The sequence below is a fragment of the Mytilus californianus genome, unplaced genomic scaffold, assembly GCF_021869535.1.
Source record: "Mytilus californianus isolate M0D057914Y unplaced genomic scaffold, xbMytCali1.0.p SCAF_3, whole genome shotgun sequence".
NCBI classification, from domain to species: domain Eukaryota; kingdom Metazoa; phylum Mollusca; class Bivalvia; order Mytilida; family Mytilidae; genus Mytilus; species Mytilus californianus.
The window spans coordinates 88554474-88578340 of NW_026262679.1; the positions used below are offsets into that span (position 1 = coordinate 88554474).

Here is a 23867-nt window from a genome sequence, read left to right on the forward strand (position 1 = left end):
TTGCTAACAAAATGAATCAAGGTAGTATAGTGTCATTCATTATAAGAACTATTACACCTAGTTCTCGATTAAATTATTCGCTCATATATATGGAGTTTTATTTTCAACTTTTGATTCGCTGATCGAGAGACTATAATTACTTAAGGACATACGATTATAACTAGGTGCAAAGGCAGCGTTCCCAAAAAATAGTTCAGTCGTTATTCGTCCGAGTTTACATCTCAGAGACTTGGTGAGTGCCCATCAGTTTATTAATTGTTCATTAAAGTAGGTCGCTCTGATCTATATTTTACACACCATTAACCTATATAAGTTTGACGCCTGAGTTCATTTTCAGCTACTCAGTGACCTACAATCATAAATCTCTGTGTAAGGGAGCATTTACATGTACATTACAGTTGAGGTGGCGTTCCTAATTTTTAGTCGTTTCTCCCCGTCCTCGGTGGACAGCTCATCCATGTCCACTCAAAGTGTTTCCTTTGATTTTGTTTAAAAAGAGACTACACGTGTTTATATCCTTTTTATAATGAATTTTATACTCTATGCTACTTGAGCAATTGCAGGATGACGAATGACAGGATAGCTTGACGCTAGTGCAAATCGTTCGACTTACTAGAAATCGTAAAGTATAGTGTTGTTCAAGTATTATTTCACGAAATACACACATTGAAAATATCATTATGATATAGGTGTGAAGATGCGTGGTGTATGCATCAGCTACATTTATAAAGTGCAGCCTATAATTGATCTAAAAAAGAGGGTGTGGATGGAGGTTTACAGAAAAGAGAATAATGAGGTGCTAAAATATAAAGAATAGAGAATAATGCCATAAAAATTAAAGAATACAGAATGAAGGACCCCCCCCCCCCCCCCCAATCCCCATCTAGACCCTCATCAAATGGTCAGCAGAAATCAGAATCGCAGGAAAATGTTTGAGGGACAACGTCACAAATATGCATAGGAAAACAAACGTAATAAAATACATAAGAAGAAAAGATAGCAAGATTTTCATTTAATTTCTTGACTTTTTAATCTTACGGTTTGTATTTGAAAAACGCATGTTCAAGGGGAAATAACCAAATTAATACTATTTTTAAGTTAAGTGTTGGCTTTTCAGTAATGCTCGAGGACCGAATATTTGATAATTTAAAACCTAATACAAAAGTTGAAGCATGAAACATTTGGGAACCAGTAGGTACACAAAATAACCACGAATATTAAGTCAAAATGAAGTGTTGTGTGTGCATCAGCTACATTTGAAAAGTGCAACCTTTAATCGATCTATAAAATGGTCAACAAAATCCAGAATTGCAGCGAAATGTTTGAGGGCCAACATGACAATAATGCATAGAAAAAGAAATGAAAAGCATGACAGAACTAGTAATTTTTATGGTTGTATTATATAAATGTAGTTATAAGACACGCCAATAAAATTGCAAAAAGAAGCATTCAATTCTTATGAAAAGAAATAGAATTGAGTGTTGGTTGCTTAACGTCCAGTGGCAAATATTTCATGCATGTTCAGGACGATAAAAAGAAATATGAAAGTAATGCTTCATAAATAAGTTGCGTGGGAAGCGCTTTTATGGAGTTACGCTGCGATGAATCCCTGGAAAATAATCATGCCAAAGCCAAGGATGATCTAAAGACGAATATGATGATATTGGTAAAAAGTTAAATATTTCGAAGATGATTTTTATAAGCAAAAACGATCTGTTATTAATTAAATTGATTTTTTTTATTGTACCACTCAGAATGCGTTTTCTTCCTCCAACTCCCCACTTAGGAGGGAGAGGAACGAATGACCGAAGACCATGTCTCACCATGCTAGAGACAGTCTCAGACGGTCAGCTTCACGCTCAGAAGAAAACGCTATTTCTCTTCATCGTGGGTTTAGGTCCAGTCAGATTTATCTGACGTCCCGGCGATACATACTATAGAAATGATCCCTAAAAGTATGATCTTACCCGCGCTGGATCGTTACATGACTTTTACGAATGTGATATGTTCAGTGGAATAAGGTAAATAGTATTTTTTCATATTGCACGATTACGTGTAAAAGCTCACACAATTCCAAGTTGGAATTATAATTTTCAAATGTAATAAAATACATAAGAAGAAAAGATAGCAAGATTTTCATTTAATTCTTGACTTTTTAATCTTACGGTTTGTATTTGAAAAACGCATGTTCAAGGGGAAATAACCAAATTAATACTATTTTTAAGTTAAGTGTTGGCTTTTCAGTAATGCTTGAGGACCGAATATTTGATAATTTAAAACCTAATACAAAAGTTGAAGCATGAAACATTTGGGAACCAGTAGGTACACAAAATAACCACGAATATTAAGTCAAAATGAAGTGTTGTGTGTGCATCAGCTACATTTGAAAAGTGCAACCTTTAATCGATCTATAAAATGGTCAACAAAATCCAGAATTGCAGCGAAATGTTTGAGGGCCAACATGACAATAATGCATAGAAAAAGAAATGAAAAGCATGACAGAACTAGTAATTTTTATGGTTGTATTATATAAATGTAGTTATAAGACACGCCAATAAAATTGCAAAAAGAAGCATTCAATTCTTATGAAAAGAAATAGAATTGAGTGTTGGTTGCTTAACGTCCAGTGGCAAATATTTCATGCATGTTCAGGACGATAAAAAGAAATATGAAAGTAATGCTTCATAAATAAGTTGCGTGGGAAGCGCTTTTATGGAGTTACGCTGCGATGAATCCCTGGAAAATAATCATGCCAAAGCCAAGGATGATCTAAAGACGAATATGATGATATTGGTAAAAAGTTAAATATTTCGAAGATGATTTTTATAAGCAAAAACGATCTGTTATTAATTAAATTGATTTTTTTTATTGTACCACTCAGAATGCGTTTTCTTCCTCCAACTCCCCACTTAGGAGGGAGAGGAACGGTCATCAATGACCGAAGACCATGTCTCACCATGCTAGAGACAGTCTCAGACGGTCAGCTTCACGCTCAGAAGAAAACGCTATTTCTCTTCATCGTGGGTTTAGGTCCAGTCAGATTTATCTGACGTCCCGGCGATACATACTATAGAAATGATCCCTAAAAGTATGATCTTACCCGCGCTGGATCGTTACATGACTTTTACGAATGTGATATGTTCAGTGAAATAAGGTAAATAGTATTTTTTCATATTGCACGATTACGTGTAAAAGCTCACACAATTCCAAGTTGGAATTATAATTTTCAAATGTAATAAAATACATAAGAAGAAAAGATAGCAAGATTTTCATTTAATTCTTGACTTTTTAATCTTACGGTTTGTATTTGAAAAACGCATGTTCAAGGGGAAATAACCAAATTAATACTATTTTTAAGTTAAGTGTTGGCTTTTCAGTAATGCTTGAGGACCGAATATTTGATAATTTAAAACCTAATACAAAAGTTGAAGCATGAAACATTTGGGAACCAGTAGGTACACAAAATAACCACGAATATTAAGTCAAAATGAAGTGTTGTGTGTGCATCAGCTACATTTGAAAAGTGCAACCTTTAATCGATCTATAAAATGGTCAACAAAATCCAGAATTGCAGCGAAATGTTTGAGGGCCAACATGACAATAATGCATAGAAAAAGAAATGAAAAGCATGACAGAACTAGTAATTTTTATGGTTGTATTATATAAATGTAGTTATAAGACACGCCAATAAAATTGCAAAAAGAAGCATTCAATTCTTATGAAAAGAAATAGAATTGAGTGTTGGTTGCTTAACGTCCAGTGGCAAATATTTCATGCATGTTCAGGACGATAAAAAGAAATATGAAAGTAATGCTTCATAAATAAGTTGCGTGGGAAGCGCTTTTATGGAGTTACGCTGCGATGAATCCCTGGAAAATAATCATGCCAAAGCCAAGGATGATCTAAAGACGAATATGATGATATTGGTAAAAAGTTAAATATTTCGAAGATGATTTTTATAAGCAAAAACGATCTGTTATTAATTAAATTGATTTTTTTTATTGTACCACTCAGAATGCGTTTTCTTCCTCCAACTCCCCACTTAGGAGGGAGAGGAACGAATGACCGAAGACCATGTCTCACCATGCTAGAGACAGTCTCAGACGGTCAGCTTCACGCTCAGAAGAAAACGCTATTTCTCTTCATCGTGGGTTTAGGTCCAGTCAGATTTATCTGACGTCCCGGCGATACATACTATAGAAATGATCCCTAAAAGTATGATCTTACCCGCGCTGGATCGTTACATGACTTTTACGAATGTGATATGTTCAGTGAAATAAGGTAAATAGTATTTTTTCATATTGCACGATTACGTGTAAAAGCTCACACAATTCCAAGTTGGAATTATAATTTTCAAATGTAATAAAATACATAAGAAGAAAAGATAGCAAGATTTTCATTTAATTCTTGACTTTTTAATCTTACGGTTTGTATTTGAAAAACGCATGTTCAAGGGGAAATAACCAAATTAATACTATTTTTAAGTTAAGTGTTGGCTTTTCAGTAATGCTTGAGGACCGAATATTTGATAATTTAAAACCTAATACAAAAGTTGAAGCATGAAACATTTGGGAACCAGTAGGTACACAAAATAACCACGAATATTAAGTCAAAATGAAGTGTTGTGTGTGCATCAGCTACATTTGAAAAGTGCAACCTTTAATCGATCTATAAAATGGTCAACAAAATCCAGAATTGCAGCGAAATGTTTGAGGGCCAACATGACAATAATGCATAGAAAAAGAAATGAAAAGCATGACAGAACTAGTAATTTTTATGGTTGTATTATATAAATGTAGTTATAAGACACGCCAATAAAATTGCAAAAAGAAGCATTCAATTCTTATGAAAAGAAATAGAATTGAGTGTTGGTTGCTTAACGTCCAGTGGCAAATATTTCATGCATGTTCAGGACGATAAAAAGAAATATGAAAGTAATGCTTCATAAATAAGTTGCGTGGGAAGCGCTTTTATGGAGTTACGCTGCGATGAATCCCTGGAAAATAATCATGCCAAAGCCAAGGATGATCTAAAGACGAATATGATGATATTGGTAAAAAGTTAAATATTTCGAAGATGATTTTTATAAGCAAAAACGATCTGTTATTAATTAAATTGATTTTTTTTATTGTACCACTCAGAATGCGTTTTCTTCCTCCAACTCCCCACTTAGGAGGGAGAGGAACGGTCATCAATGACCGAAGACCATGTCTCACCATGCTAGAGACAGTCTCAGACGGTCAGCTTCACGCTCAGAAGAAAACGCTATTTCTCTTCATCGTGGGTTTAGGTCCAGTCAGATTTATCTGACGTCCCGGCGATACATACTATAGAAATGATCCCTAAAAGTATGATCTTACCCGCGCTGGATCGTTACATGACTTTTACGAATGTGATATGTTCAGTGAAATAAGGTAAATAGTATTTTTTCATATTGCACGATTACGTGTAAAAGCTCACACAATTCCAAGTTGGAATTATAATTTTCAAATGTAATAAAATACATAAGAAGAAAAGATAGCAAGATTTTCATTTAATTCTTGACTTTTTAATCTTACGGTTTGTATTTGAAAAACGCATGTTCAAGGGGAAATAACCAAATTAATACTATTTTTAAGTTAAGTGTTGGCTTTTCAGTAATGCTTGAGGACCGAATATTTGATAATTTAAAACCTAATACAAAAGTTGAAGCATGAAACATTTGGGAACCAGTAGGTACACAAAATAACCACGAATATTAAGTCAAAATGAAGTGTTGTGTGTGCATCAGCTACATTTGAAAAGTGCAACCTTTAATCGATCTATAAAATGGTCAACAAAATCCAGAATTGCAGCGAAATGTTTGAGGGCCAACATGACAATAATGCATAGAAAAAGAAATGAAAAGCATGACAGAACTAGTAATTTTTATGGTTGTATTATATAAATGTAGTTATAAGACACGCCAATAAAATTGCAAAAAGAAGCATTCAATTCTTATGAAAAGAAATAGAATTGAGTGTTGGTTGCTTAACGTCCAGTGGCAAATATTTCATGCATGTTCAGGACGATAAAAAGAAATATGAAAGTAATGCTTCATAAATAAGTTGCGTGGGAAGCGCTTTTATGGAGTTACGCTGCGATGAATCCCTGGAAAATAATCATGCCAAAGCCAAGGATGATCTAAAGACGAATATGATGATATTGGTAAAAAGTTAAATATTTCGAAGATGATTTTTATAAGCAAAAACGATCTGTTATTAATTAAATTGATTTTTTTTATTGTACCACTCAGAATGCGTTTTCTTCCTCCAACTCCCCACTTAGGAGGGAGAGGAACGGTCATCAATGACCGAAGACCATGTCTCACCATGCTAGAGACAGTCTCAGACGGTCAGCTTCACGCTCAGAAGAAAACGCTATTTCTCTTCATCGTGGGTTTAGGTCCAGTCAGATTTATCTGACGTCCCGGCGATACATACTATAGAAATGATCCCTAAAAGTATGATCTTACCCGCGCTGGATCGTTACATGACTTTTACGAATGTGATATGTTCAGTGAAATAAGGTAAATAGTATTTTTTCATATTGCACGATTACGTGTAAAAGCTCACACAATTCCAAGTTGGAATTATAATTTTCAAATGTAATAAAATACATAAGAAGAAAAGATAGCAAGATTTTCATTTAATTCTTGACTTTTTAATCTTACGGTTTGTATTTGAAAAACGCATGTTCAAGGGGAAATAACCAAATTAATACTATTTTTAAGTTAAGTGTTGGCTTTTCAGTAATGCTTGAGGACCGAATATTTGATAATTTAAAACCTAATACAAAAGTTGAAGCATGAAACATTTGGGAACCAGTAGGTACACAAAATAACCACGAATATTAAGTCAAAATGAAGTGTTGTGTGTGCATCAGCTACATTTGAAAAGTGCAACCTTTAATCGATCTATAAAATGGTCAACAAAATCCAGAATTGCAGCGAAATGTTTGAGGGCCAACATGACAATAATGCATAGAAAAAGAAATGAAAAGCATGACAGAACTAGTAATTTTTATGGTTGTATTATATAAATGTAGTTATAAGACACGCCAATAAAATTGCAAAAAGAAGCATTCAATTCTTATGAAAAGAAATAGAATTGAGTGTTGGTTGCTTAACGTCCAGTGGCAAATATTTCATGCATGTTCAGGACGATAAAAAGAAATATGAAAGTAATGCTTCATAAATAAGTTGCGTGGGAAGCGCTTTTATGGAGTTACGCTGCGATGAATCCCTGGAAAATAATCATGCCAAAGCCAAGGATGATCTAAAGACGAATATGATGATATTGGTAAAAAGTTAAATATTTCGAAGATGATTTTTATAAGCAAAAACGATCTGTTATTAATTAAATTGATTTTTTTTATTGTACCACTCAGAATGCGTTTTCTTCCTCCAACTCCCCACTTAGGAGGGAGAGGAACGGTCATCAATGACCGAAGACCATGTCTCACCATGCTAGAGACAGTCTCAGACGGTCAGCTTCACGCTCAGAAGAAAACGCTATTTCTCTTCATCGTGGGTTTAGGTCCAGTCAGATTTATCTGACGTCCCGGCGATACATACTATAGAAATGATCCCTAAAAGTATGATCTTACCCGCGCTGGATCGTTACATGACTTTTACGAATGTGATATGTTCAGTGAAATAAGGTAAATAGTATTTTTTCATATTGCACGATTACGTGTAAAAGCTCACACAATTCCAAGTTGGAATTATAATTTTCAAATGTAATAAAATACATAAGAAGAAAAGATAGCAAGATTTTCATTTAATTCTTGACTTTTTAATCTTACGGTTTGTATTTGAAAAACGCATGTTCAAGGGGAAATAACCAAATTAATACTATTTTTAAGTTAAGTGTTGGCTTTTCAGTAATGCTTGAGGACCGAATATTTGATAATTTAAAACCTAATACAAAAGTTGAAGCATGAAACATTTGGGAACCAGTAGGTACACAAAATAACCACGAATATTAAGTCAAAATGAAGTGTTGTGTGTGCATCAGCTACATTTGAAAAGTGCAACCTTTAATCGATCTATAAAATGGTCAACAAAATCCAGAATTGCAGCGAAATGTTTGAGGGCCAACATGACAATAATGCATAGAAAAAGAAATGAAAAGCATGACAGAACTAGTAATTTTTATGGTTGTATTATATAAATGTAGTTATAAGACACGCCAATAAAATTGCAAAAAGAAGCATTCAATTCTTATGAAAAGAAATAGAATTGAGTGTTGGTTGCTTAACGTCCAGTGGCAAATATTTCATGCATGTTCAGGACGATAAAAAGAAATATGAAAGTAATGCTTCATAAATAAGTTGCGTGGGAAGCGCTTTTATGGAGTTACGCTGCGATGAATCCCTGGAAAATAATCATGCCAAAGCCAAGGATGATCTAAAGACGAATATGATGATATTGGTAAAAAGTTAAATATTTCGAAGATGATTTTTATAAGCAAAAACGATCTGTTATTAATTAAATTGATTTTTTTTATTGTACCACTCAGAATGCGTTTTCTTCCTCCAACTCCCCACTTAGGAGGGAGAGGAACGGTCATCAATGACCGAAGACCATGTCTCACCATGCTAGAGACAGTCTCAGACGGTCAGCTTCACGCTCAGAAGAAAACGCTATTTCTCTTCATCGTGGGTTTAGGTCCAGTCAGATTTATCTGACGTCCCGGCGATACATACTATAGAAATGATCCCTAAAAGTATGATCTTACCCGCGCTGGATCGTTACATGACTTTTACGAATGTGATATGTTCAGTGAAATAAGGTAAATAGTATTTTTTCATATTGCACGATTACGTGTAAAAGCTCACACAATTCCAAGTTGGAATTATAATTTTCAAATGTAATAAAATACATAAGAAGAAAAGATAGCAAGATTTTCATTTAATTCTTGACTTTTTAATCTTACGGTTTGTATTTGAAAAACGCATGTTCAAGGGGAAATAACCAAATTAATACTATTTTTAAGTTAAGTGTTGGCTTTTCAGTAATGCTTGAGGACCGAATATTTGATAATTTAAAACCTAATACAAAAGTTGAAGCATGAAACATTTGGGAACCAGTAGGTACACAAAATAACCACGAATATTAAGTCAAAATGAAGTGTTGTGTGTGCATCAGCTACATTTGAAAAGTGCAACCTTTAATCGATCTATAAAATGGTCAACAAAATCCAGAATTGCAGCGAAATGTTTGAGGGCCAACATGACAATAATGCATAGAAAAAGAAATGAAAAGCATGACAGAACTAGTAATTTTTATGGTTGTATTATATAAATGTAGTTATAAGACACGCCAATAAAATTGCAAAAAGAAGCATTCAATTCTTATGAAAAGAAATAGAATTGAGTGTTGGTTGCTTAACGTCCAGTGGCAAATATTTCATGCATGTTCAGGACGATAAAAAGAAATATGAAAGTAATGCTTCATAAATAAGTTGCGTGGGAAGCGCTTTTATGGAGTTACGCTGCGATGAATCCCTGGAAAATAATCATGCCAAAGCCAAGGATGATCTAAAGACGAATATGATGATATTGGTAAAAAGTTAAATATTTCGAAGATGATTTTTATAAGCAAAAACGATCTGTTATTAATTAAATTGATTTTTTTTATTGTACCACTCAGAATGCGTTTTCTTCCTCCAACTCCCCACTTAGGAGGGAGAGGAACGGTCATCAATGACCGAAGACCATGTCTCACCATGCTAGAGACAGTCTCAGACGGTCAGCTTCACGCTCAGAAGAAAACGCTATTTCTCTTCATCGTGGGTTTAGGTCCAGTCAGATTTATCTGACGTCCCGGCGATACATACTATAGAAATGATCCCTAAAAGTATGATCTTACCCGCGCTGGATCGTTACATGACTTTTACGAATGTGATATGTTCAGTGAAATAAGGTAAATAGTATTTTTTCATATTGCACGATTACGTGTAAAAGCTCACACAATTCCAAGTTGGAATTATAATTTTCAAATGTAATAAAATACATAAGAAGAAAAGATAGCAAGATTTTCATTTAATTCTTGACTTTTTAATCTTACGGTTTGTATTTGAAAAACGCATGTTCAAGGGGAAATAACCAAATTAATACTATTTTTAAGTTAAGTGTTGGCTTTTCAGTAATGCTTGAGGACCGAATATTTGATAATTTAAAACCTAATACAAAAGTTGAAGCATGAAACATTTGGGAACCAGTAGGTACACAAAATAACCACGAATATTAAGTCAAAATGAAGTGTTGTGTGTGCATCAGCTACATTTGAAAAGTGCAACCTTTAATCGATCTATAAAATGGTCAACAAAATCCAGAATTGCAGCGAAATGTTTGAGGGCCAACATGACAATAATGCATAGAAAAAGAAATGAAAAGCATGACAGAACTAGTAATTTTTATGGTTGTATTATATAAATGTAGTTATAAGACACGCCAATAAAATTGCAAAAAGAAGCATTCAATTCTTATGAAAAGAAATAGAATTGAGTGTTGGTTGCTTAACGTCCAGTGGCAAATATTTCATGCATGTTCAGGACGATAAAAAGAAATATGAAAGTAATGCTTCATAAATAAGTTGCGTGGGAAGCGCTTTTATGGAGTTACGCTGCGATGAATCCCTGGAAAATAATCATGCCAAAGCCAAGGATGATCTAAAGACGAATATGATGATATTGGTAAAAAGTTAAATATTTCGAAGATGATTTTTATAAGCAAAAACGATCTGTTATTAATTAAATTGATTTTTTTTATTGTACCACTCAGAATGCGTTTTCTTCCTCCAACTCCCCACTTAGGAGGGAGAGGAACGGTCATCAATGACCGAAGACCATGTCTCACCATGCTAGAGACAGTCTCAGACGGTCAGCTTCACGCTCAGAAGAAAACGCTATTTCTCTTCATCGTGGGTTTAGGTCCAGTCAGATTTATCTGACGTCCCGGCGATACATACTATAGAAATGATCCCTAAAAGTATGATCTTACCCGCGCTGGATCGTTACATGACTTTTACGAATGTGATATGTTCAGTGAAATAAGGTAAATAGTATTTTTTCATATTGCACGATTACGTGTAAAAGCTCACACAATTCCAAGTTGGAATTATAATTTTCAAATGTAATAAAATACATAAGAAGAAAAGATAGCAAGATTTTCATTTAATTCTTGACTTTTTAATCTTACGGTTTGTATTTGAAAAACGCATGTTCAAGGGGAAATAACCAAATTAATACTATTTTTAAGTTAAGTGTTGGCTTTTCAGTAATGCTTGAGGACCGAATATTTGATAATTTAAAACCTAATACAAAAGTTGAAGCATGAAACATTTGGGAACCAGTAGGTACACAAAATAACCACGAATATTAAGTCAAAATGAAGTGTTGTGTGTGCATCAGCTACATTTGAAAAGTGCAACCTTTAATCGATCTATAAAATGGTCAACAAAATCCAGAATTGCAGCGAAATGTTTGAGGGCCAACATGACAATAATGCATAGAAAAAGAAATGAAAAGCATGACAGAACTAGTAATTTTTATGGTTGTATTATATAAATGTAGTTATAAGACACGCCAATAAAATTGCAAAAAGAAGCATTCAATTCTTATGAAAAGAAATAGAATTGAGTGTTGGTTGCTTAACGTCCAGTGGCAAATATTTCATGCATGTTCAGGACGATAAAAAGAAATATGAAAGTAATGCTTCATAAATAAGTTGCGTGGGAAGCGCTTTTATGGAGTTACGCTGCGATGAATCCCTGGAAAATAATCATGCCAAAGCCAAGGATGATCTAAAGACGAATATGATGATATTGGTAAAAAGTTAAATATTTCGAAGATGATTTTTATAAGCAAAAACGATCTGTTATTAATTAAATTGATTTTTTTTATTGTACCACTCAGAATGCGTTTTCTTCCTCCAACTCCCCACTTAGGAGGGAGAGGAACGGTCATCAATGACCGAAGACCATGTCTCACCATGCTAGAGACAGTCTCAGACGGTCAGCTTCACGCTCAGAAGAAAACGCTATTTCTCTTCATCGTGGGTTTAGGTCCAGTCAGATTTATCTGACGTCCCGGCGATACATACTATAGAAATGATCCCTAAAAGTATGATCTTACCCGCGCTGGATCGTTACATGACTTTTACGAATGTGATATGTTCAGTGAAATAAGGTAAATAGTATTTTTTCATATTGCACGATTACGTGTAAAAGCTCACACAATTCCAAGTTGGAATTATAATTTTCAAATGTAATAAAATACATAAGAAGAAAAGATAGCAAGATTTTCATTTAATTCTTGACTTTTTAATCTTACGGTTTGTATTTGAAAAACGCATGTTCAAGGGGAAATAACCAAATTAATACTATTTTTAAGTTAAGTGTTGGCTTTTCAGTAATGCTTGAGGACCGAATATTTGATAATTTAAAACCTAATACAAAAGTTGAAGCATGAAACATTTGGGAACCAGTAGGTACACAAAATAACCACGAATATTAAGTCAAAATGAAGTGTTGTGTGTGCATCAGCTACATTTGAAAAGTGCAACCTTTAATCGATCTATAAAATGGTCAACAAAATCCAGAATTGCAGCGAAATGTTTGAGGGCCAACATGACAATAATGCATAGAAAAAGAAATGAAAAGCATGACAGAACTAGTAATTTTTATGGTTGTATTATATAAATGTAGTTATAAGACACGCCAATAAAATTGCAAAAAGAAGCATTCAATTCTTATGAAAAGAAATAGAATTGAGTGTTGGTTGCTTAACGTCCAGTGGCAAATATTTCATGCATGTTCAGGACGATAAAAAGAAATATGAAAGTAATGCTTCATAAATAAGTTGCGTGGGAAGCGCTTTTATGGAGTTACGCTGCGATGAATCCCTGGAAAATAATCATGCCAAAGCCAAGGATGATCTAAAGACGAATATGATGATATTGGTAAAAAGTTAAATATTTCGAAGATGATTTTTATAAGCAAAAACGATCTGTTATTAATTAAATTGATTTTTTTTATTGTACCACTCAGAATGCGTTTTCTTCCTCCAACTCCCCACTTAGGAGGGAGAGGAACGGTCATCAATGACCGAAGACCATGTCTCACCATGCTAGAGACAGTCTCAGACGGTCAGCTTCACGCTCAGAAGAAAACGCTATTTCTCTTCATCGTGGGTTTAGGTCCAGTCAGATTTATCTGACGTCCCGGCGATACATACTATAGAAATGATCCCTAAAAGTATGATCTTACCCGCGCTGGATCGTTACATGACTTTCACGAATGTGATATGTTCAGTGAAATAAGGTAAATAGTATTTTTTCATATTGCACGATTACGTGTAAAAGCTCACACAATTCCAAGTTGGAATTATAATTTTCAAATGTAATAAAATACATAAGAAGAAAAGATAGCAAGATTTTCATTTAATTCTTGACTTTTTAATCTTACGGTTTGTATTTGAAAAACGCATGTTCAAGGGGAAATAACCAAATTAATACTATTTTTAAGTTAAGTGTTGGCTTTTCAGTAATGCTTGAGGACCGAATATTTGATAATTTAAAACCTAATACAAAAGTTGAAGCATGAAACATTTGGGAACCAGTAGGTACACAAAATAACCACGAATATTAAGTCAAAATGAAGTGTTGTGTGTGCATCAGCTACATTTGAAAAGTGCAACCTTTAATCGATCTATAAAATGGTCAACAAAATCCAGAATTGCAGCGAAATGTTTGAGGGCCAACATGACAATAATGCATAGAAAAAGAAATGAAAAGCATGACAGAACTAGTAATTTTTATGGTTGTATTATATAAATGTAGTTATAAGACACGCCAATAAAATTGCAAAAAGAAGCATTCAATTCTTATGAAAAGAAATAGAATTGAGTGTTGGTTGCTTAACGTCCAGTGGCAAATATTTCATGCATGTTCAGGACGATAAAAAGAAATATGAAAGTAATGCTTCATAAATAAGTTGCGTGGGAAGCGCTTTTATGGAGTTACGCTGCGATGAATCCCTGGAAAATAATCATGCCAAAGCCAAGGATGATCTAAAGACGAATATGATGATATTGGTAAAAAGTTAAATATTTCGAAGATGATTTTTATAAGCAAAAACGATCTGTTATTAATTAAATTGATTTTTTTTATTGTACCACTCAGAATGCGTTTTCTTCCTCCAACTCCCCACTTAGGAGGGAGAGGAACGGTCATCAATGACCGAAGACCATGTCTCACCATGCTAGAGACAGTCTCAGACGGTCAGCTTCACGCTCAGAAGAAAACGCTATTTCTCTTCATCGTGGGTTTAGGTCCAGTCAGATTTATCTGACGTCCCGGCGATACATACTATAGAAATGATCCCTAAAAGTATGATCTTACCCGCGCTGGATCGTTACATGACTTTTACGAATGTGATATGTTCAGTGAAATAAGGTAAATAGTATTTTTTCATATTGCACGATTACGTGTAAAAGCTCACACAATTCCAAGTTGGAATTATAATTTTCAAATGTAATAAAATACATAAGAAGAAAAGATAGCAAGATTTTCATTTAATTCTTGACTTTTTAATCTTACGGTTTGTATTTGAAAAACGCATGTTCAAGGGGAAATAACCAAATTAATACTATTTTTAAGTTAAGTGTTGGCTTTTCAGTAATGCTTGAGGACCGAATATTTGATAATTTAAAACCTAATTCAAAAGTTGAAGCATGAAACATTTGGGAACCAGTAGGTACACAAAATAACCACGAATATTAAGTCAAAATGAAGTGTTGTGTGTGCATCAGCTACATTTGAAAAGTGCAACCTTTAATCGATCTATAAAATGGTCAACAAAATCCAGAATTGCAGCGAAATGTTTGAGGGCCAACATGACAATAATGCATAGAAAAAGAAATGAAAAGCATGACAGAACTAGTAATTTTTATGGTTGTATTATATAAATGTAGTTATAAGACACGCCAATAAAATTGCAAAAAGAAGCATTCAATTCTTATGAAAAGAAATAGAATTGAGTGTTGGTTGCTTAACGTCCAGTGGCAAATATTTCATGCATGTTCAGGACGATAAAAAGAAATATGAAAGTAATGCTTCATAAATAAGTTGCGTGGGAAGCGCTTTTATGGAGTTACGCTGCGATGAATCCCTGGAAAATAATCATGCCAAAGCCAAGGATGATCTAAAGACGAATATGATGATATTGGTAAAAAGTTAAATATTTCGAAGATGATTTTTATAAGCAAAAACGATCTGTTATTAATTAAATTGATTTTTTTTATTGTACCACTCAGAATGCGTTTTCTTCCTCCAACTCCCCACTTAGGAGGGAGAGGAACGGTCATCAATGACCGAAGACCATGTCTCACCATGCTAGAGACAGTCTCAGACGGTCAGCTTCACGCTCAGAAGAAAACGCTATTTCTCTTCATCGTGGGTTTAGGTCCAGTCAGATTTATCTGACGTCCCGGCGATACATACTATAGAAATGATCCCTAAAAGTATGATCTTACCCGCGCTGGATCGTTACATGACTTTTACGAATGTGATATGTTCAGTGAAATAAGGTAAATAGTATTTTTTCATATTGCACGATTACGTGTAAAAGCTCACACAATTCCAAGTTGGAATTATAATTTTCAAATGTAATAAAATACATAAGAAGAAAAGATAGCAAGATTTTCATTTAATTCTTGACTTTTTAATCTTACGGTTTGTATTTGAAAAACGCATGTTCAAGGGGAAATAACCAAATTAATACTATTTTTAAGTTAAGTGTTGGCTTTTCAGTAATGCTTGAGGACCGAATATTTGATAATTTAAAACCTAATACAAAAGTTGAAGCATGAAACATTTGGGAACCAGTAGGTACACAAAATAACCACGAATATTAAGTCAAAATGAAGTGTTGTGTGTGCATCAGCTACATTTGAAAAGTGCAACCTTTAATCGATCTATAAAATGGTCAACAAAATCCAGAATTGCAGCGAAATGTTTGAGGGCCAACATGACAATAATGCATAGAAAAAGAAATGAAAAGCATGACAGAACTAGTAATTTTTATGGTTGTATTATATAAATGTAGTTATAAGACACGCCAATAAAATTGCAAAAAGAAGCATTCAATTCTTATGAAAAGAAATAGAATTGAGTGTTGGTTGCTTAACGTCCAGTGGCAAATATTTCATGCATGTTCAGGACGATAAAAAGAAATATGAAAGTAATGCTTCATAAATAAGTTGCGTGGGAAGCGCTTTTATGGAGTTACGCTGCGATGAATCCCTGGAAAATAATCATGCCAAAGCCAAGGATGATCTAAAGACGAATATGATGATATTGGTAAAAAGTTAAATATTTCGAAGATGATTTTTATAAGCAAAAACGATCTGTTATTAATTAAATTGATTTTTTTTATTGTACCACTCAGAATGCGTTTTCTTCCTCCAACTCCCCACTTAGGAGGGAGAGGAACGGTCATCAATGACCGAAGACCATGTCTCACCATGCTAGAGACAGTCTCAGACGGTCAGCTTCACGCTCAGAAGAAAACGCTATTTCTCTTCATCGTGGGTTTAGGTCCAGTCAGATTTATCTGACGTCCCGGCGATACATACTATAGAAATGATCCCTAAAAGTATGATCTTACCCGCGCTGGATCGTTACATGACTTTTACGAATGTGATATGTTCAGTGAAATAAGGTAAATAGTATTTTTTCATATTGCACGATTACGTGTAAAAGCTCACACAATTCCAAGTTGGAATTATAATTTTCAAATGTAATAAAATACATAAGAAGAAAAGATAGCAAGATTTTCATTTAATTCTTGACTTTTTAATCTTACGGTTTGTATTTGAAAAACGCATGTTCAAGGGGAAATAACCAAATTAATACTATTTTTAAGTTAAGTGTTGGCTTTTCAGTAATGCTTGAGGACCGAATATTTGATAATTTAAAACCTAATTCAAAAGTTGAAGCATGAAACATTTGGGAACCAGTAGGTACACAAAATAACCACGAATATTAAGTCAAAATGAAGTGTTGTGTGTGCATCAGCTACATTTGAAAAGTGCAACCTTTAATCGATCTATAAAATGGTCAACAAAATCCAGAATTGCAGCGAAATGTTTGAGGGCCAACATGACAATAATGCATAGAAAAAGAAATGAAAAGCATGACAGAACTAGTAATTTTTATGGTTGTATTATATAAATGTAGTTATAAGACACGCCAATAAAATTGCAAAAAGAAGCATTCAATTCTTATGAAAAGAAATAGAATTGAGTGTTGGTTGCTTAACGTCCAGTGGCAAATATTTCATGCATGTTCAGGACGATAAAAAGAAATATGAAAGTAATGCTTCATAAATAAGTTGCGTGGGAAGCGCTTTTATGGAGTTACGCTGCGATGAATCCCTGGAAAATAATCATGCCAAAGCCAAGGATGATCTAAAGACGAATATGATGATATTGGTAAAAAGTTAAATATTTCGAAGATGATTTTTATAAGCAAAAACGATCTGTTATTAATTAAATTGATTTTTTTTATTGTACCACTCAGAATGCGTTTTCTTCCTCCAACTCCCCACTTAGGAGGGAGAGGAACGGTCATCAATGACCGAAGACCATGTCTCACCATGCTAGAGACAGTCTCAGACGGTCAGCTTCACGCTCAGAAGAAAACGCTATTTCTCTTCATCGTGGGTTTAGGTCCAGTCAGATTTATCTGACGTCCCGGCGATACATACTATAGAAATGATCCCTAAAAGTATGATCTTACCCGCGCTGGATCGTTACATGACTTTTACGAATGTGATATGTTCAGTGAAATAAGGTAAATAGTATTTTTTCATATTGCACGATTACGTGTAAAAGCTCACACAATTCCAAGTTGGAATTATAATTTTCAAATGTAATAAAATACATAAGAAGAAAAGATAGCAAGATTTTCATTTAATTCTTGACTTTTTAATCTTACGGTTTGTATTTGAAAAACGCATGTTCAAGGGGAAATAACCAAATTAATACTATTTTTAAGTTAAGTGTTGGCTTTTCAGTAATGCTTGAGGACCGAATATTTGATAATTTAAAACCTAATACAAAAGTTGAAGCATGAAACATTTGGGAACCAGTAGGTACACAAAATAACCACGAATATTAAGTCAAAATGAAGTGTTGTGTGTGCATCAGCTACATTTGAAAAGTGCAACCTTTAATCGATCTATAAAATGGTCAACAAAATCCAGAATTGCAGCGAAATGTTTGAGGGCCAACATGACAATAATGCATAGAAAAAGAAATGAAAAGCATGACAGAACTAGTAATTTTTATGGTTGTATTATATAAATGTAGTTATAAGACACGCCAATAAAATTGCAAAAAGAAGCATTCAATTCTTATGAAAAGAAATAGAATTGAGTGTTGGTTGCTTAACGTCCAGTGGCAAATATTTCATGCATGTTCAGGACGATAAAAAGAAATATGAAAGTAATGCTTCATAAATAAGTTGCGTGGGAAGCGCTTTTATGGAGTTACGCTGCGATGAATCCCTGGAAAATAATCATGCCAAAGCCAAGGATGATCTAAAGACGAATATGATGATATTGGTAAAAAGTTAAATATTTCGAAGATGATTTTTATAAGCAAAAACGATCTGTTATTAATTAAATTGATTTTTTTTATTGTACCACTCAGAATGCGTTTTCTTCCTCCAACTCCCCACTTAGGAGGGAGAGGAACGGTCATCAATGACCGAAGACCATGTCTCACCATGCTAGAGACAGTCTCAGACGGTCAGCTTCACGCTCAGAAGAAAACGCTATTTCTCTTCATCGTGGGTTTAGGTCCAGTCAGATTTATCTGACGTCCCGGCGATACATACTATAGAAATGATCCCTAAAAGTATGATCTTACCCGCGCTGGATCGTTACATGACTTTTACGAATGTGATATGTTCAGTGAAATAAGGTAAATAGTATTTTTTCATATTGCACGATTACGTGTAAAAGCTCACACAATTCCAAGTTGGAATTATAATTTTCAAATGTAATAAAATACATAAGAAGAAAAGATAGCAAGATTTTCATTTAATTCTTGACTTTTTAATCTTACGGTTTGTATTTGAAAAACGCATGTTCAAGGGGAAATAACCAAATTAATACTATTTTTAAGTTAAGTGTTGGCTTTTCAGTAATGCTTGAGGACCGAATATTTGATAATTTAAAACCTAATACAAAAGTTGAAGCATGAAACATTTGGGAACCAGTAGGTACACAAAATAACCACGAATATTAAGTCAAAATGAAGTGTTGTGTGTGCATCAGCTACATTTGAAAAGTGCAACCTTTAATCGATCTATAAAATGGTCAACAAAATCCAGAATTGCAGCGAAATGTTTGAGGGCCAACATGACAATAATGCATAGAAAAAGAAATGAAAAGCATGACAGAACTAGTAATTTTTATGGTTGTATTATATAAATGTAGTTATAAGACACGCCAATAAAATTGCAAAAAGAAGCATTCAATTCTTATGAAAAGAAATAGAATTGAGTGTTGGTTGCTTAACGTCCAGTGGCAAATATTTCATGCATGTTCAGGACGATAAAAAGAAATATGAAAGTAATGCTTCATAAATAAGTTGCGTGGGAAGCGCTTTTATGGAGTTACGCTGCGATGAATCCCTGGAAAATAATCATGCCAAAGCCAAGGATGATCTAAAGACGAATATGATGATATTGGTAAAAAGTTAAATATTTCGAAGATGATTTTTATAAGCAAAAACGATCTGTTATTAATTAAATTGATTTTTTTTATTGTACCACTCAGAATGCGTTTTCTTCCTCCAACTCCCCACTTAGGAGGGAGAGGAACGGTCATCAATGACCGAAGACCATGTCTCACCATGCTAGAGACAGTCTCAGACGGTCAGCTTCACGCTCAGAAGAAAACGCTATTTCTCTTCATCGTGGGTTTAGGTCCAGTCAGATTTATCTGACGTCCCGGCGATACATACTATAGAAATGATCCCTAAAAGTATGATCTTACCCGCGCTGGATCGTTACATGACTTTTACGAATGTGATATGTTCAGTGAAATAAGGTAAATAGTATTTTTTCATATTGCACGATTACGTGTAAAAGCTCACACAATTCCAAGTTGGAATTATAATTTTCAAATGTAATAAAATACATAAGAAGAAAAGATAGCAAGATTTTCATTTAATTCTTGACTTTTTAATCTTACGGTTTGTATTTGAAAAACGCATGTTCAAGGGGAAATAACCAAATTAATACTATTTTTAAGTTAAGTGTTGGCTTTTCAGTAATGCTTGAGGACCGAATATTTGATAATTTAAAACCTAATACAAAAGTTGAAGCATGAAACATTTGGGAACCAGTAGGTACACAAAATAACCACGAATATTAAGTCAAAATGAAGTGTTGTGTGTGCATCAGCTACATTTGAAAAGTGCAACCTTTAATCGATCTATAAAATGGTCAACAAAATCCAGAATTGCAGCGAAATGTTTGAGGGCCAACATGACAATAATGCATAGAAAAAGAAATGAAAAGCATGACAGAACTAGTAATTTTTATGGTTGTATTATATAAATGTAGTTATAAGACACGCCAATAAAATTGCAAAAAGAAGCATTCAATTCTTATGAAAAGAAATAGAATTGAGTGTTGGTTGCTTAACGTCCAGTGGCAAATATTTCATGCATGTTCAGGACGATAAAAAGAAATATGAAAGTAATGCTTCATAAATAAGTTGCGTGGGAAGCGCTTTTATGGAGTTACGCTGCGATGAATCCCTGGAAAATAATCATGCCAAAGCCAAGGATGATCTAAAGACGAATATGATGATATTGGTAAAAAGTTAAATATTTCGAAGATGATTTTTATAAGCAAAAACGATCTGTTATTAATTAAATTGATTTTTTTTATTGTACCACTCAGAATGCGTTTTCTTCCTCCAACTCCCCACTTAGGAGGGAGAGGAACGGTCATCAATGACCGAAGACCATGTCTCACCATGCTAGAGACAGTCTCGGTCAGCTTCACGCTCAGAAGAAAACGCTATTTCTCTTCATCGTGGGTTTAGGTCCAGTCAGATTTATCTGACGTCCCGGCGATACATACTATAGAAATGATCCCTAAAAGTATGATCTTACCCGCGCTGGATCGTTACATGACTTTTACGAATGTGATATGTTCAGTGAAATAAGGTAAATAGTATTTTTTCATATTGCACGATTACGTGTAAAAGCTCACACAATTCCAAGTTGGAATTATAATTTTCAAATGTAATAAAATACATAAGAAGAAAAGATAGCAAGATTTTCATTTAATTCTTGACTTTTTAATCTTACGGTTTGTATTTGAAAAACGCATGTTCAAGGGGAAATAACCAAATTAATACTATTTTTAAGTTAAGTGTTGGCTTTTCAGTAATGCTTGAGGACCGAATATTTGATAATTTAAAACCTAATACAAAAGTTGAAGCATGAAACATTTGGGAACCAGTAGGTACACAAAATAACCACGAATATTAAGTCAAAATGAAGTGTTGTGTGTGCATCAGCTACATTTGAAAAGTGCAACCTTTAATCGATCTATAAAATGGTCAACAAAATCCAGAATTGCAGCGAAATGTTTGAGGGCCAACATGACAATAATGCATAGAAAAAGAAATGAAAAGCATGACAGAACTAGTAATTTTTATGGTTGTATTATATAAATGTAGTTATAAGACACGCCAATAAAATTGCAAAAAGAAGCATTCAATTCTTATGAAAAGAAATAGAATTGAGTGTTGGTTGCTTAACGTCCAGTGGCAAATATTTCATGCATGTTCAGGACGATAAAAAGAAATATGAAAGTAATGCTTCATAAATAAGTTGCGTGGGAAGCGCTTTTATGGAGTTACGCTGCGATGAATCCCTGGAAAATAATCATGCCAAAGCCAAGGATGATCTAAAGACGAATATGATGATATTGGTAAAAAGTTAAATATTTCGAAGATGATTTTTATAAGCAAAAACGATCTGTTATTAATTAAATTGATTTTTTTTATTGTACCACTCAGAATGCGTTTTCTTCCTCCAACTCCCCACTTAGGAGGGAGAGGAACGGTCATCAATGACCGAAGACCATGTCTCACCATGCTAGAGACAGTCTCGGTCAGCTTCACGCTCAGAAGAAAACGCTATTTCTCTTCATCGTGGGTTTAGGTCCAGTCAGATTTATCTGACGTCCCGGCGATACATACTATAGAAATGATCCCTAAAAGTATGATCTTACCCGCGCTGGATCGTTACATGACTTTTACGAATGTGATATGTTCAGTGAAATAAGGTAAATAGTATTTTTTCATATTGCACGATTACGTGTAAAAGCTCACACAATTCCAAGTTGGAATTATAATTTTCAAATGTAATAAAATACATAAGAAGAAAAGATAGCAAGATTTTCATTTAATTCTTGACTTTTTAATCTTACGGTTTGTATTTGAAAAACGCATGTTCAAGGGGAAATAACCAAATTAATACTATTTTTAAGTTAAGTGTTGGCTTTTCAGTAATGCTTGAGGACCGAATATTTGATAATTTAAAACCTAATACAAAAGTTGAAGCATGAAACATTTGGGAACCAGTAGGTACACAAAATAACCACGAATATTAAGTCAAAATGAAGTGTTGTGTGTGCATCAGCTACATTTGAAAAGTGCAACCTTTAATCGATCTATAAAATGGTCAACAAAATCCAGAATTGCAGCGAAATGTTTGAGGGCCAACATGACAATAATGCATAGAAAAAGAAATGAAAAGCATGACAGAACTAGTAATTTTTATGGTTGTATTATATAAATGTAGTTATAAGACACGCCAATAAAATTGCAAAAAGAAGCATTCAATTCTTATGAAAAGAAATAGAATTGAGTGTTGGTTGCTTAACGTCCAGTGGCAAATATTTCATGCATGTTCAGGACGATAAAAAGAAATATGAAAGTAATGCTTCATAAATAAGTTGCGTGGGAAGCGCTTTTATGGAGTTACGCTGCGATGAATCCCTGGAAAATAATCATGCCAAAGCCAAGGATGATCTAAAGACGAATATGATGATATTGGTAAAAAGTTAAATATTTCGAAGATGATTTTTATAAGCAAAAACGATCTGTTATTAATTAAATTGATTTTTTTTATTGTACCACTCAGAATGCGTTTTCTTCCTCCAACTCCCCACTTAGGAGGGAGAGGAACGGTCATCAATGACCGAAGACCATGTCTCACCATGCTAGAGACAGTCTCGGTCAGCTTCACGCTCAGAAGAAAACGCTATTTCTCTTCATCGTGGGTTTAGGTCCAGTCAGATTTATCTGACGTCCCGGCGATACATACTATAGAAATGATCCCTAAAAGTATGATCTTACCCGCGCTGGATCGTTACATGACTTTTACGAATGTGATATGTTCAGTGAAATAAGGTAAATAGTATTTTTTCATATTGCACGATTACGTGTAAAAGCTCACACAATTCCAAGTTGGAATTATAATTTTCAAATGTAATAAAATACATAAGAAGAAAAGATAGCAAGATTTTCATTTAATTCTTGACTTTTTAATCTTACGGTTTGTATTTGAAAAACGCATGTTCAAGGGGAAATAACCAAATTAATACTATTTTTAAGTTAAGTGTTGGCTTTTCAGTAATGCTTGAGGACCGAATATTTGATAATTTAAAACCTAATACAAAAGTTGAAGCATGAAACATTTGGGAACCAGTAGGTACACAAAATAACCACGAATATTAAGTCAAAATGA

General features: G+C 33.9%; 20 non-coding genes across 20 annotated transcripts; all 20 read right to left on the bottom strand.

Moving 5' to 3' along the window:
* Positions 1-1745: 1745 nt before the first annotated feature.
* On the bottom strand, positions 1746-1965 carry LOC127736295 (small nucleolar RNA U3). Its single transcript, XR_007998925.1, has one exon. It is a non-coding gene; the product is annotated as a small nucleolar RNA U3 (small nucleolar RNA).
* Positions 1966-2872: 907 nt separating this feature from the next.
* Positions 2873-3098, bottom strand: LOC127736274 (small nucleolar RNA U3). The gene has a single exon (XR_007998905.1). It is a non-coding gene; the product is annotated as a small nucleolar RNA U3 (small nucleolar RNA).
* Positions 3099-4005: 907 nt separating this feature from the next.
* Positions 4006-4225, bottom strand: LOC127736296 (small nucleolar RNA U3). The gene has a single exon (XR_007998926.1). It is a non-coding gene; the product is annotated as a small nucleolar RNA U3 (small nucleolar RNA).
* Positions 4226-5132: 907 nt separating this feature from the next.
* On the bottom strand, positions 5133-5358 carry LOC127736275 (small nucleolar RNA U3). Its single transcript, XR_007998906.1, has one exon. It is a non-coding gene; the product is annotated as a small nucleolar RNA U3 (small nucleolar RNA).
* A 907-nt stretch (positions 5359-6265) lies between these two features.
* Positions 6266-6491, bottom strand: LOC127736276 (small nucleolar RNA U3). Its single transcript, XR_007998907.1, has one exon. It is a non-coding gene; the product is annotated as a small nucleolar RNA U3 (small nucleolar RNA).
* Positions 6492-7398: 907 nt separating this feature from the next.
* Positions 7399-7624, bottom strand: LOC127736277 (small nucleolar RNA U3). Its single transcript, XR_007998908.1, has one exon. It is a non-coding gene; the product is annotated as a small nucleolar RNA U3 (small nucleolar RNA).
* A 907-nt stretch (positions 7625-8531) lies between these two features.
* On the bottom strand, positions 8532-8757 carry LOC127736278 (small nucleolar RNA U3). The gene has a single exon (XR_007998909.1). It is a non-coding gene; the product is annotated as a small nucleolar RNA U3 (small nucleolar RNA).
* Positions 8758-9664: 907 nt separating this feature from the next.
* On the bottom strand, positions 9665-9890 carry LOC127736280 (small nucleolar RNA U3). The gene has a single exon (XR_007998911.1). It is a non-coding gene; the product is annotated as a small nucleolar RNA U3 (small nucleolar RNA).
* Positions 9891-10797: 907 nt separating this feature from the next.
* On the bottom strand, positions 10798-11023 carry LOC127736281 (small nucleolar RNA U3). The gene has a single exon (XR_007998912.1). It is a non-coding gene; the product is annotated as a small nucleolar RNA U3 (small nucleolar RNA).
* A 907-nt stretch (positions 11024-11930) lies between these two features.
* On the bottom strand, positions 11931-12156 carry LOC127736283 (small nucleolar RNA U3). Its single transcript, XR_007998913.1, has one exon. It is a non-coding gene; the product is annotated as a small nucleolar RNA U3 (small nucleolar RNA).
* Positions 12157-13063: 907 nt separating this feature from the next.
* LOC127736284 (small nucleolar RNA U3) lies at positions 13064-13289 on the bottom strand. Its single transcript, XR_007998914.1, has one exon. It is a non-coding gene; the product is annotated as a small nucleolar RNA U3 (small nucleolar RNA).
* A 907-nt stretch (positions 13290-14196) lies between these two features.
* On the bottom strand, positions 14197-14422 carry LOC127736285 (small nucleolar RNA U3). The gene has a single exon (XR_007998915.1). It is a non-coding gene; the product is annotated as a small nucleolar RNA U3 (small nucleolar RNA).
* Positions 14423-15329: 907 nt separating this feature from the next.
* LOC127736286 (small nucleolar RNA U3) lies at positions 15330-15555 on the bottom strand. The gene has a single exon (XR_007998916.1). It is a non-coding gene; the product is annotated as a small nucleolar RNA U3 (small nucleolar RNA).
* Positions 15556-16462: 907 nt separating this feature from the next.
* LOC127736287 (small nucleolar RNA U3) lies at positions 16463-16688 on the bottom strand. The gene has a single exon (XR_007998917.1). It is a non-coding gene; the product is annotated as a small nucleolar RNA U3 (small nucleolar RNA).
* A 907-nt stretch (positions 16689-17595) lies between these two features.
* Positions 17596-17821, bottom strand: LOC127736288 (small nucleolar RNA U3). The gene has a single exon (XR_007998918.1). It is a non-coding gene; the product is annotated as a small nucleolar RNA U3 (small nucleolar RNA).
* Positions 17822-18728: 907 nt separating this feature from the next.
* On the bottom strand, positions 18729-18954 carry LOC127736289 (small nucleolar RNA U3). Its single transcript, XR_007998919.1, has one exon. It is a non-coding gene; the product is annotated as a small nucleolar RNA U3 (small nucleolar RNA).
* A 907-nt stretch (positions 18955-19861) lies between these two features.
* Positions 19862-20087, bottom strand: LOC127736290 (small nucleolar RNA U3). The gene has a single exon (XR_007998920.1). It is a non-coding gene; the product is annotated as a small nucleolar RNA U3 (small nucleolar RNA).
* Positions 20088-20994: 907 nt separating this feature from the next.
* LOC127736279 (small nucleolar RNA U3) lies at positions 20995-21216 on the bottom strand. Its single transcript, XR_007998910.1, has one exon. It is a non-coding gene; the product is annotated as a small nucleolar RNA U3 (small nucleolar RNA).
* A 907-nt stretch (positions 21217-22123) lies between these two features.
* Positions 22124-22345, bottom strand: LOC127736291 (small nucleolar RNA U3). The gene has a single exon (XR_007998921.1). It is a non-coding gene; the product is annotated as a small nucleolar RNA U3 (small nucleolar RNA).
* A 907-nt stretch (positions 22346-23252) lies between these two features.
* Positions 23253-23474, bottom strand: LOC127736302 (small nucleolar RNA U3). Its single transcript, XR_007998928.1, has one exon. It is a non-coding gene; the product is annotated as a small nucleolar RNA U3 (small nucleolar RNA).
* Positions 23475-23867: the final 393 nt, after the last annotated feature.